This window comes from Clytia hemisphaerica, unplaced genomic scaffold (genome assembly GCF_902728285.1).
Source record: "Clytia hemisphaerica strain Z4C2 unplaced genomic scaffold, Clytia hemisphaerica genome assembly, whole genome shotgun sequence".
Classification (NCBI taxonomy): domain Eukaryota; kingdom Metazoa; phylum Cnidaria; class Hydrozoa; order Leptothecata; family Clytiidae; genus Clytia; species Clytia hemisphaerica.
The window spans coordinates 929994-941238 of record NW_027103603.1 but is presented as its reverse complement, the minus strand read 5'-3'; the positions used below and the strand labels follow the sequence as shown (position 1 = coordinate 941238).

General features: G+C 37.9%; 1 protein-coding gene across 1 annotated transcript in view; it reads left to right on the top strand.

Moving 5' to 3' along the window:
* LOC136802116 (WD repeat-containing protein 35-like) overlaps positions 1 to 11245 on the top strand; it is a 62973-nt gene that overhangs the window by 50380 nt on the left and 1348 nt on the right. Inside the window, exon 23 of the mRNA XM_067058835.1 lies at positions 7343 to 8053. The gene's annotated coding sequence lies outside the window, so the exon portion shown is untranslated. The remainder of the gene's footprint in view (positions 1 to 7342; positions 8054 to 11245) is intronic.

The following is an 11245-nucleotide window of genomic DNA, read 5'->3' as shown; positions in this document are numbered from 1 at the left end:
AAGGTCAATCTCTGTTTGATTTGATAAAGTTTGTTGGGCCAAAAAACCTTGCAGAGCCTTCTCAGTCAACTCACATATTCCCGGATCATCTTTCAATTTTGCTAAACCGTGACAATGTATAGAACCACGCATAACAGCAAATTCAAACCTATACCAATGCCATTCTGCATTTAAAGATTCATATAACCAATGTTTTACAAAACTTTTTACCCGTGACCCCAATCGCCTAACTTCCCTTCGTCACAATATTAGAGGTTTTCTTCAAGGCCGTAGACAACAGTCGGGGGTATCCTGCAATTGCGGTATGAGCTCTTTCTGCGATTTTATACCGCATTTACGGTATAGAAAATGCAACGACTTCTTCATATAAGGAATTCGAAAGTAGCATAAGCTTTCATAGGAGCCCTAAATGCACTTATTCGATCATATGGCTTCAGAAAAACATCATAACATTTTAATGCAAAGTATTTTTTTCCGTAGATAGAATTTTTCAAAAATAAATTTTCTTTTAATCTGTATTTTTTGTCATGCGACTTTTCGATATGACTTCCAAATATGACTTACAACATATTTCGCATATACCGCAAATGCAGGATATCCTCGACTGGTAGAGGGTTATACAAACAAAATATTGAAGGGTACCGCTTTTTCATACCTCAAACGTCCCTCATAGGGGTATAAATTCAAAGGTTACTCTATCTCTCAAGGCTCTCAATCAAAGGGTCGCAATTTCCAGAAATTTCGACCAAAGTTTGGTGGAGGGGAACTCAACTAAAATTTAGAAAAATGATCCAAAATTTGGGGGAAATCGACCGGAGTTTAGGAAAACGTGTCTCTAAGTCTCCCAAAAATATCGAAATTTTATTATTATTATTATTATTATTACAACGAATACAAAGTTCAGGCACGCCGTGGGCCTCTAGAACTGGTCTTTGTTTATTTACAATAAATAGCGTAGTTCATGGTTTGCCCATGCTTTGTTTAAATTATTCTTGAACGATTTTATCGATGATGCTTCTGCCACGTATTTTGGAAGCGCGTTCCATGTTGAGATAGTTCTATAAAAGAAGGACTTGCTTTGTGCACCACGTACTCCATCGTCCGGGAAATTCATCTGAAGCTCGTGTATATGCTTTCTACATGGTCGCGTCCTTTTGATAAACTTTTTTGGTGTTGTTTTACTATCATAGATGTGGATATGCTTATACACCTGGACCATGTCACAGAAAAGTCTTCGAAACTCAAGGGATGGTAGCGCCAAGCGTCTTAGTCTTTCTGCATATGGTAACCGTGAGATTGGTTTTACTAGTTTTGTCGCACGTCTTTGGACACTCTCGATCAGGTTGATAGATCGACGTAATCTTGGTTGCCATACTGATTGAGCATACTCTAAATGTGGTCGTACAAAGGTGGTATATAGTGTCTGGAATACGTGAGGACTAGGGTCTTGAAATCCTATTTTGAGCAATCCCAACATAGAATTAGCTTTGTTTACTTGCTTAGCGATATGTTCTTCAAATGAAAGATCTGAGTCTATCAAAACACCGAGATCTTTTTCTGTGAAGACATGTTCAAGTTGCTCTCCATTTAGTTGATACGGGTGTGCATGCTTTATGTTCTCGAATTTACCTATCGTTAAAACGTGGCATTTGTCGGGGTGGAATTTCAAAAGCCACTCATGGGACCATCTTTCAAGTGCTTCAATGTCATGTTGTACGATTAAGGAGTCAAGAATGGAATTGATTTCCTTTATAATCTTCGTGTCGTCTGCAAACAAGAAAATGCTTGATAGAACATGTTCTGGTAGGTCATTAATATAAATAACAAAAAGCAGAGGACCGAGCACGCTTCCTTGAGGAATGCCACTTATCACTGGATCTAAAGATGATTTTGCACCATTAACACTCACTAATTGCTTGCGGTTCGATAGAAAAGATTTGATCCAGTTCAGAATTAATTCGTTTATCCCGTAGCGTTCTAGTTTCATCATAAGTCTTCGATGGGGTACCGTGTCAAATGCCTTGGCAAAGTCGAAGTATACGCAGTCGACCACTTCACTTTTTGCAGTTGATTCGCAACACATATCTATAAAGGAGATAAGCTGTGTGACTGTTGACCTTTTGTTGATGAAACCGTATTGCTTGTTCGATAGAAGCTCTTCGCTGATAAGGTGTTCCATGATATGTTTTCGTATCATTGTTTCCATCAACTTACAGACTACTGAAGTTAGACTTACGGGGCGATAGTTAATAGCAAGGTTGTGTGCTCCTTTGTTTTTATAGATTGGTGTCACATATGCTAGTTTCCAGTCACTAGGTAAGTTTCCTTCCTCGAAAGTTTTATTCATTATGATTGATAGTGGTTCTGCAATATGGTCACGAAGTTCAATAAGCATCGAGGCATGAATCTCATCTGGACCAATTGATTTATTCGCATTGAGCTTCCTGATTTGTTCTGTTATCATTTCCTTCGTAATGTTTAGTGGTTGAAGTATTTTATCTGTTCTGTTGTCAAAATCAGGTAGATCACCTTCCGGTTCTTTAGTAAAGACACTGCAAAATTGTTTCTGCAGGATGTTGGCCTTTTCTTGGTCCTCGTGCTTTAGGGATGTCTTGTCATCGGGCGTTTCAAGAAGAGGGGAAACTCCACTTTTTGATTTAAGTTTGCCTCTGACATGTGACCAGAACGCTTTTGGGTTTCTCTTTGAGTTTTCACCGATGGCTAGATCGTATTCTCTTTTTGCAAGTGCCATCTTTCGATTTACACGGTTCCTCGCGATTACATATCGGATTCTTGCTTGACGTCTGTTTGTGGGTGATGATTTTGATTTTAACCAGATCCTGTGAAGTCGCCTCTTTTCTTTGATGTCATTACGTAGTTCAGCATTAATTGGAATTTTCCCTTTCTTTTTCCAGTGAGGCGCTCCTAACTCTTTTCTTGGGACAAATTGATCTCTGAGTTGAAGAAGTTTTGTTTTGAATTTTGACCAGAGCTCCTCGATCGACCCATGTGAGGTATCTATGAATTCTCTCGTCCAGTTGATTCTTTGCAGATGACTTTTCATCGACTTAAAGTCTGCCAAGTGGTAGGTGTATCTTTTGGTTGGTGCTTTAAGTTCCATATAACATTTAAAGCTAAAAGAGAGAACGCTATGATCACTTTTTCCTAAAGGGCTTAGGAAATTTAGATCTTGAACCTGATCTCTTTCATCTGTTAAGATGAGGTCAATCAGTGAAGGCTCGTCAGTACCTCGACATCTGGTAGGTTCATTCGTATGTTGGAAAAGGAATGAATCACGTAATGCTTCCAGGAATTGCTCTTCTTTACTTTCCTCTACATGTGGGCTTGTCCAGTTCTTCCAATTTATAGTTGGAAAATTGAAGTCGCCAATGATGCAACGATGCGTGTATCTCTTATCTTCTGATATAATTCGTAAGAGCTGGTTAAGATTGGCATTATTTTCTCCAGAGTTTGATTGATTCGTTGGACTGCGGTAGACGCATGCAAAGCAAAGCATATCTTTTCCAGCCAGACGTACTTCAATGATGCACGCCTCCTCCAGTGCTACAGGACATTCAATGTCAACTGTAAGGTGGTCTACACTGGTATGTCCTAGGATGACGATTTTGTCTCTATGGGGTCAGCAAAAAAGCGAACAAAAACGACCCCCGGGGAAAACAAACGGGGAGGGGTCAAGTCGATCTGTGTACGTTCGCTTTTGCGTGGGGGGGGGGTACTGTCATAAGCGTGACTATATCAACTTGGTCTGTGAAATATCCATTTCTTACTCCTCATATAATCACATTTTTTCTTTGAATCGATAACCGAAAATAATTGTTAATTCCCTAATCAATTGTGTATGCTGATTTTTCAACAATTATTAGATAATTAGAGAGCAAAAACTTATAAGGTGTGATAAGGAGGGAGTAAACATTTTTACTTCAAAACGAACGCTGACGAACAAGGGGAGGGGGTCTTAAAATAGGGCAATTTGAACGAACGTACTTTTTGAATGGCCCCCTATCTTACCAAATGGTCGATTTTCGGCTCGGGCATAATATACCCCCGCCTCGAGTGTAGAGAGTAAAGATTCATTTTAAAAGGCTTTTTTTATTATCTTCGATCGGATCTTCAGAGATAACATTTTGTTGTTTTATTGTCATTAGTTGTGTTTTTAAAAGTACCTCTCCTAGGGTCTAGCGACAAAAGATTTGATTTTGAACAAGCTTTTGCCCGACAAGGCTCAACCCCCTTACCATCTCTCACAACGACTGGCCGATTTTTGCACATTGCACTTTGCACACATCGATATAATTTAAAGTGACGGTTGCCAATGATCGACAAGCACGGATTATTTTCTTCACGCTTTTTGGAAGAAAACACTTCAAAGACCACCATAGAAGACCGTCGACTGGGAAATTTTCTGAACTTGCATTTAATTCAGTTAAATTTCAAGCTTTTTTTATCAGCGCACTTGCTATCCCCTTCCCCTTAACGGACATGCCAAAAGCCGTGTTTAGTTAAAAAGAAATAAAATCTCCTGTGTCGACGCTCCCCTTAGGTAAAGTGAATTTTCCACATGTCGATCAAAGGAATGCGATTGATATTTTCTCGGCGGCCTCTGATATCAGATATCAGGAAGTAATATGTAATATGGAATCTCCGATTATTCCCTCAAAAATATGGCTTCAATTTTGAGGCGGCTAATTTTTGACCATTTTTTCTTAATTTAAAGGATTTTAGGCATGATTAAAAGATGGAAACTATCAATTTTTTACTCTATTTTATTCAAGCAGAATAGCAGAATTATATTGAAGCAGAATAGCAAGTCTTTAGCATTGTCTACAAAATTAGGCTGTGGCGAAAAAAGGGCTGGCGTATAAGGGTTGGCGTTAAAAGGGCCGATAAGATAATATGAATATCTTCCTTTCAGTCGAAAGAAAAAAGATCGCTCGAAAAACAGCATGATGATAGAGTCATCTTTTAGGAACAAAGTAATTGCCACCGCAGGGAGCCTAAGCTCCCGAGGATGGCATCCATAACCTTCATGCATAAGGAAGTTAGGCAAACATCTCATAATTTTGTGCGCGTTTTTCAGTAATTACGTTCCGCTTAACGGATAAGAATGCTATATCTTACGGTCTCTCTATTGTTTTATCATCATCAAAAAGACTTTTCCGGAGTTATTTTGATCTGATTACTCATTTTGAAATCTCAGTTTGTCATTTTTTCTTATCCCTAGAGAGTACAATTAATGAATTTAAGGAAATTCCCTTTTTATACCACAAGTAGTTATTAAGCGCTCTTCATAGGCTGCGTTTAGACCAACTGGCATTTGTAATTTGGCATTTGCTCATGAGAGATTCGATTTTAATAGCTTTTCCATTGTATTTTCTGTCATGGCATTTAAGGAATCGTCTTTTTAAAGTCATTACTGAAAAGGTGATTCCCTCAAGTTCAACTTTGACAGATCAAACAATGAAAAGCATGGAATTTCTCAAAAACCGCAGTCATTAAGACTGAAACTTTTTGCCGTAGGGCTAGGCTATGGCAAATTTTGCAAATTTTACAATCTATAGAAAGAACTGAATAAAAAACGTGCAAATACTTTAAAAAATCAAAAATGTCATTTTTTCTCTTTGTTTTGGTTCCTTTGTTTGATTTGAAATGCCAGAAAAGGGGATTCCTTTGCTCAAAATGGCATTTCAAATGCCAACACGCTGGCATCATTAGGCATTTGAGAAACCGAACAATTGCGCGGAATAATAGAATTCAAAAGAATACTGCAAGCAATTACAAATGCCAGGCTGGTCTAAACGCAGCCATAGGTTAAAAATATTACTCTACTCAAAGTATTTGAACAGTTATATTGCCAAACGTGTACTTTAGTAAAAATAACATATGAAGAGCAGTATGTTCAGATATACACTTTTTATAGGAAAAACCAGTAAGTCATATGATTCTGGCTGGGCTGCCCTTAATTTTATTTGAGTTTTTCAGGCTCGAATGTCAATATTAATGAAGATGGAGACCTGTACCTCTCGGTAATTTCTGAAATCTGAGGCTTAGATTCTTCTTAATTTGTTCTTAGGTTTTGGCCAAATTTCAGCCTCGTATTCTTATAAAAAACGTGTAAGACAAGGCACGGATATCACTCTAAGTAGACTGTAAGTCACTCCCTTGACACATTTGTTAGCATTTGAAAGAATTTTGTCTCAGATGAGAGCATTCCTTTTGAACACTGAATTCAACTCTATGTGTTCGTTTTGCCGCGGTGGCACCTTAAAGAAAGGTATGGCTAGTGTAAAGAAAATCAATTGAAAAGCTTTTTGAAAATAGTATTTGTCATTTCGTTACCCATTTGATTTCAACGATTTTGAAAGTAGTTGCCCCCTTCGAGCGTTGTTAACTTTTTGGTTAATAAATTACACGCTCCATTTGGCGATGAGGCATTAATTTTTGAAGCTCTGTCTATTTGCAAAACAAAAATATAATCTTTAAAAATGACTTTTGCAATAGGAAAATTGTAGAAATTGTAAATGTTGGCTGGAGGATATAACAATTTTCAGTGACAAAGTGACTTTTACCCCCCCCCCCCCACCGAGAGAGAAACGGGTTTCACCCCCGGAGAAACATCAGCTGACCTCTGGACACCCGAAATTACCCCGGACAGTGCAAAATTACCATCGGACAAGACATATCCTCCACCCGGGGTATACAAGCTTTTTCTGGAAGAACCCATTTGAAAGAGCAATGAAAAAAGGAAACAACTACCCACTAACTTCAATGCAAAGCTTTCAGGTGAATTGAAAATGCTCATGTATGTACTGCTGCATCACAAAAAAAGACGACCGTCAACAATTTTCGAAGAATCGTCAGCCAAAATTTTCAATTTTTCAGCTCACTGACTGCTTCTGGAATACGATATAGAAAGAGCATAATTCCTTTCCCCAAACTTAATTATTTTATGTTTCTTTTACCTTTTCTTACCTTTTAGGTATGGGTAAAAATTATGGCAATCCGATCACTATATCGCACGCATTCGTTTAAAGCCTAGTTTAAGCTACCTAATAAGTGCTTCCTTAATTCGACACACCTCAAAGTTATTTTGTAGAGCTAAACGATCGATCAGGCCATGAAGCTGGCAAGTAGTTTTTCTTGCGAAGCCTGTTAATGGTTTTTTTTCGGGTTAATCCAGTTTGTTCTGGAATATTCCGTTTTGGTTCTGGCTTGTTCAGTTTTTTTTTTGCAAAGGTCGCTCTGAAATGAACTGAAGCGAGAATCTTTCCAGTGCGAAGACTTTATGTTACCGTTCATTAGCTGGATTTCCTCTTCTCTCTAGGTAAAGATGTTTTCAAAAAGGTGATGAGTATAACCCAACGATCCACTGATCCAACGATCTACTGATCCAACGATCTACTGATCCAACGATCCAACGATCCAACGATCCAACGATCCAACGATCCAACGATCCACTGATCCAAAGATCCACTGATCCAACGATCCACTGATCCAACGATCCACTGATCCAACGATCCACTGATCCACTGATCCAACGATCCACTGATCCAACGATCCACTGATCCAACGATCCACTGATCCAACGATCCACTGATCCACTGATCCAACGATCAACTGATCCAACGATCCACTGATCCAACGATCCACTGATCCAACGATCCACTGATCCAACGATCCAACGATCCACTGATCCAAAGATCCACTGATCCAACGATCCACTGATCCAACGATCCACTGATCCAACGATCCACTGATCCAACGATCCACTGATCCAACGATCCACTGATCCAACGATCCACTGATCCAACGATCCACTGATCCAACGATCCACTGATCCACTGATCCAACGATCCACTGATCCAACGATCCACTGATCCAACGATCCACTGATCCAACGATCCACTGATCCAACGATCCAACGATCCAAAGATCCAACGATCCAAAGATCCAATGATCCAAAGATCCAATATATTAGATCTAAAGATCTGAAGATTGTACTAACAATCTAATGGTACCTACTAATAATCTAATGGTACCTACTAATAATCTAATGGTATTCCCACTTAACCGATTAAATTGCGGGTTTTAGTATTTTCAAACTATCGGGCGGGACTACGCCAAATATTTTGTATAACAGAACGATGGTATTATGGCACACATAATATAGTATTAAATTGATTATAGGCTGTTGGCTCATATTGTAGCTACATTCATAATGTGATCGAATTCTAAGTTGCAGCACTTACTCGGGGTGTTTTTTATGTTAAACTATAAACTACGACGGCGCTATGTCAATATAGTGTTATTTTTATGTTATGTACCGTGTAGTAATTAATTCCTCTGTCTAATACTATATTATGTATAGCTCTAATACTATATATATGTATAGTTCTAATACTATATATGTATAGTTAACAGTAGTTAAGTTTGCTATAGCCCGTAATAGCTTATATTATAGTTATATCTATCATCTATAATATGTATTATATGTTGTGATACCTTGGATCTAGTATGTTTAACTATAATGTGCTATACAGTTTCGTGTAATACATAGAAGTGCAGTGAACAGGCTTATAGTTGTTTTGGTACTATTTCTTTATATGAATTGGTGACGTCACTCGTGACATCTTACACTGGTCATTAGCCTAAAAGAGTAAGAAAACTTCGAAAAAAAACAAAACAGTTTCGCAGTGTAAAGCGGGAAAAATTTGCGTCCTCTGTGACCACTCATTGTCACTGACTCAACGGTTTCGTTAATGCCCTCGTGTACATCGTGAATGATGGCGTGTTTTCTTTCATTTTCAAAAATAACTTTTCTGGTCCCTTTAAATGTAAGATGACCATGAACGATTGAAAAATGTTTGCATGATTTTCGGAAATTACTTTTAGCCCCTTTCTTTTTTATATTAGTGGGGTACTGCCCATTTCTGATATATTTTTCAACATTCTGCAAATTGACGTGCTTATTACTCGTCGACATGTTGATTGAAAATAAAGAAATTCATCTCAGAAGCTTGAACAACATAAACATTCGAGTTTTTTCTCAAAACATTCCAAATTTAATTCGAACATTCGAACACATACAGTGGAGAGTCTTCTTTTTGGGAGTGCTTTTTTCCTAGGAAAAAAGTACTCCCTGGCTTAAATCAAGGGGAGTACCTATTTCCTAGAGGGAGTGCTTATTCCCCTGGAAAAAAATACTCTGGGAGTATTTATTTCCGGGAAATACTTACTCCGGGAGTACTTTTGTTCAGGGAGTACTTATTTTCTGCTACACCGGTATATTGACAGAGCAAGTATCGCAATTTATTACTGAACTTGGATTAATAAGAGAATTCAATACACAGTTCGGCCATGAACTTGCATCAATCATAATCTCTGGATACATAATTTCTGAAAGGATACTAACAATGTTACCTGTTTCTCTCCGTTCTTTTTCACAACTGCAACTATTACATGTACCTTGAATTACATAGCTTACTTCAAAAATGTGTCTCTCTCTTTCTGATAAGTTCTTGAAAATATTACTTCCAAAAATCTCTTGAAACTCTGCGTCACTATTTCTTTTTCTAAACGTACCACAATTTTCAATGATCCTTGACCATAGTGGTTCTCTAATTTCATCCAGAAGTCGAAATGCATTACTTTTCATATCGTCACTTTCAAATGGAATTTCCATTGATCCACTTATTTGAAGCAAATTGAAAAAGTCACTTGATTCTTCAAAATATATTTTAGCTTTTATTTCTGGGAGAAGCAAGCGGTAACTAATTTCAAGAAAACAGTCAACCGCACAAGAATAGGTACGTCCACGAGTTGATCTGCTAGAATTTCGGAAATGCGCAACACTCAATGCAGTGTCTAAATCAATTAAAAAATCCTCCTCTTCCATGACTGGGAAAAATTTTTAAATTTCTTATGTAGTAGCAGAGACAGTAATATTGACCAGTCTTTTTCAAATTTTTGAGCAGAACGCAGTTGTTTATAATTTCCCTTTTATCGGGCTTCCCCTTTTATCGGGCTTCCCCTTTTATCGGGCTTCCCCTTTTATCGGACTTTCCCTTTTATCTCAAGCTCTGTTTTATACTTGTAGTTCAGTTTCAGTAATTCCTTTACTTTAATTCCTTGTACTTTCAATCAGCTTGAGGGTGCTACTCAAACTGGGTTTGACAGTGTTTATCCCAGCACTGAGTTCCCTCTCAGAACTGTGGCAGTTTGAACGTGCTGAACAAACTGTTTGGCCGAAAAATAAATCAATCTGAATGTCTAAGACAGGAGACAGATTGTATAATTGGACTGTCAGCAAATTCACTGGTTTATATATCAATTTTTGTAAAAAAGTAATGCAATTTGACTGCAAGAGACCTTTGTATAGAGAACCAAGAGATTTGAAAATCCAAGATGTCTGCCAGCAAACCAAAAACGTGCTCACAAAATTATCTACACAATTTCCCCACTCTAAAAAAAAGGCCAATCAGGTTGCGAGTACTCAAACATGGCGGCGTTTAACGCAATTGGATTTGTCAATGAAATCTTAATAGACCAATCAAATCACGTTATTTTCCCAGAATCTATATAGAGATCAGTCAGTATGTTTCTTCGCCGTCCCGCTAAAAAAACATGAAAAAACGTCCGCCACGCGTGCCAAAAAAGAACCGCTTTATTGTTAGTTAAAGCTAACCGGGCATCAAACTTTACGGAGCATTATATATTAGCCGGAACATACAATACGAACAAACAAACGCAAAAATTCGAGATTCCTGTCCAATATCTTGCGTGAAGCTATGACTGCCTCCTCACTCGCTGCGCTCGTTGCGGGGGCAAAAAAAGGACATCATTTAGCGGATCTCCTACCATTTGCTTACACAGCATTTTTAAACGAAGGAAAAAAGACTTACTCCTCCTGTGTTTTGAGGAAATTTTATTGTTAAGTCTGCTTTATCAGCATAAAAGAGATACGTGTCCCTTCTATATCAAAGGATTTTTTTAAATAATATCCATGATCAAACATCGGACAACTTCAAGCCAATTAAAAAGAATTGATTTAAATGTTAGCAAGCGTGAACATTCTTTGAGCATATTTTGAAAATTAGCATTGTTATGCGCACATGCTCCTTAAGAAAATCTACAGGATGCCTTTGAATTTGAACCCAAAAACTATTGTCTGTGGTTTTATTCTCAACTTCAGTCGAGCTAGAATCTGAGAATGTCAGTCTGTCAGTCT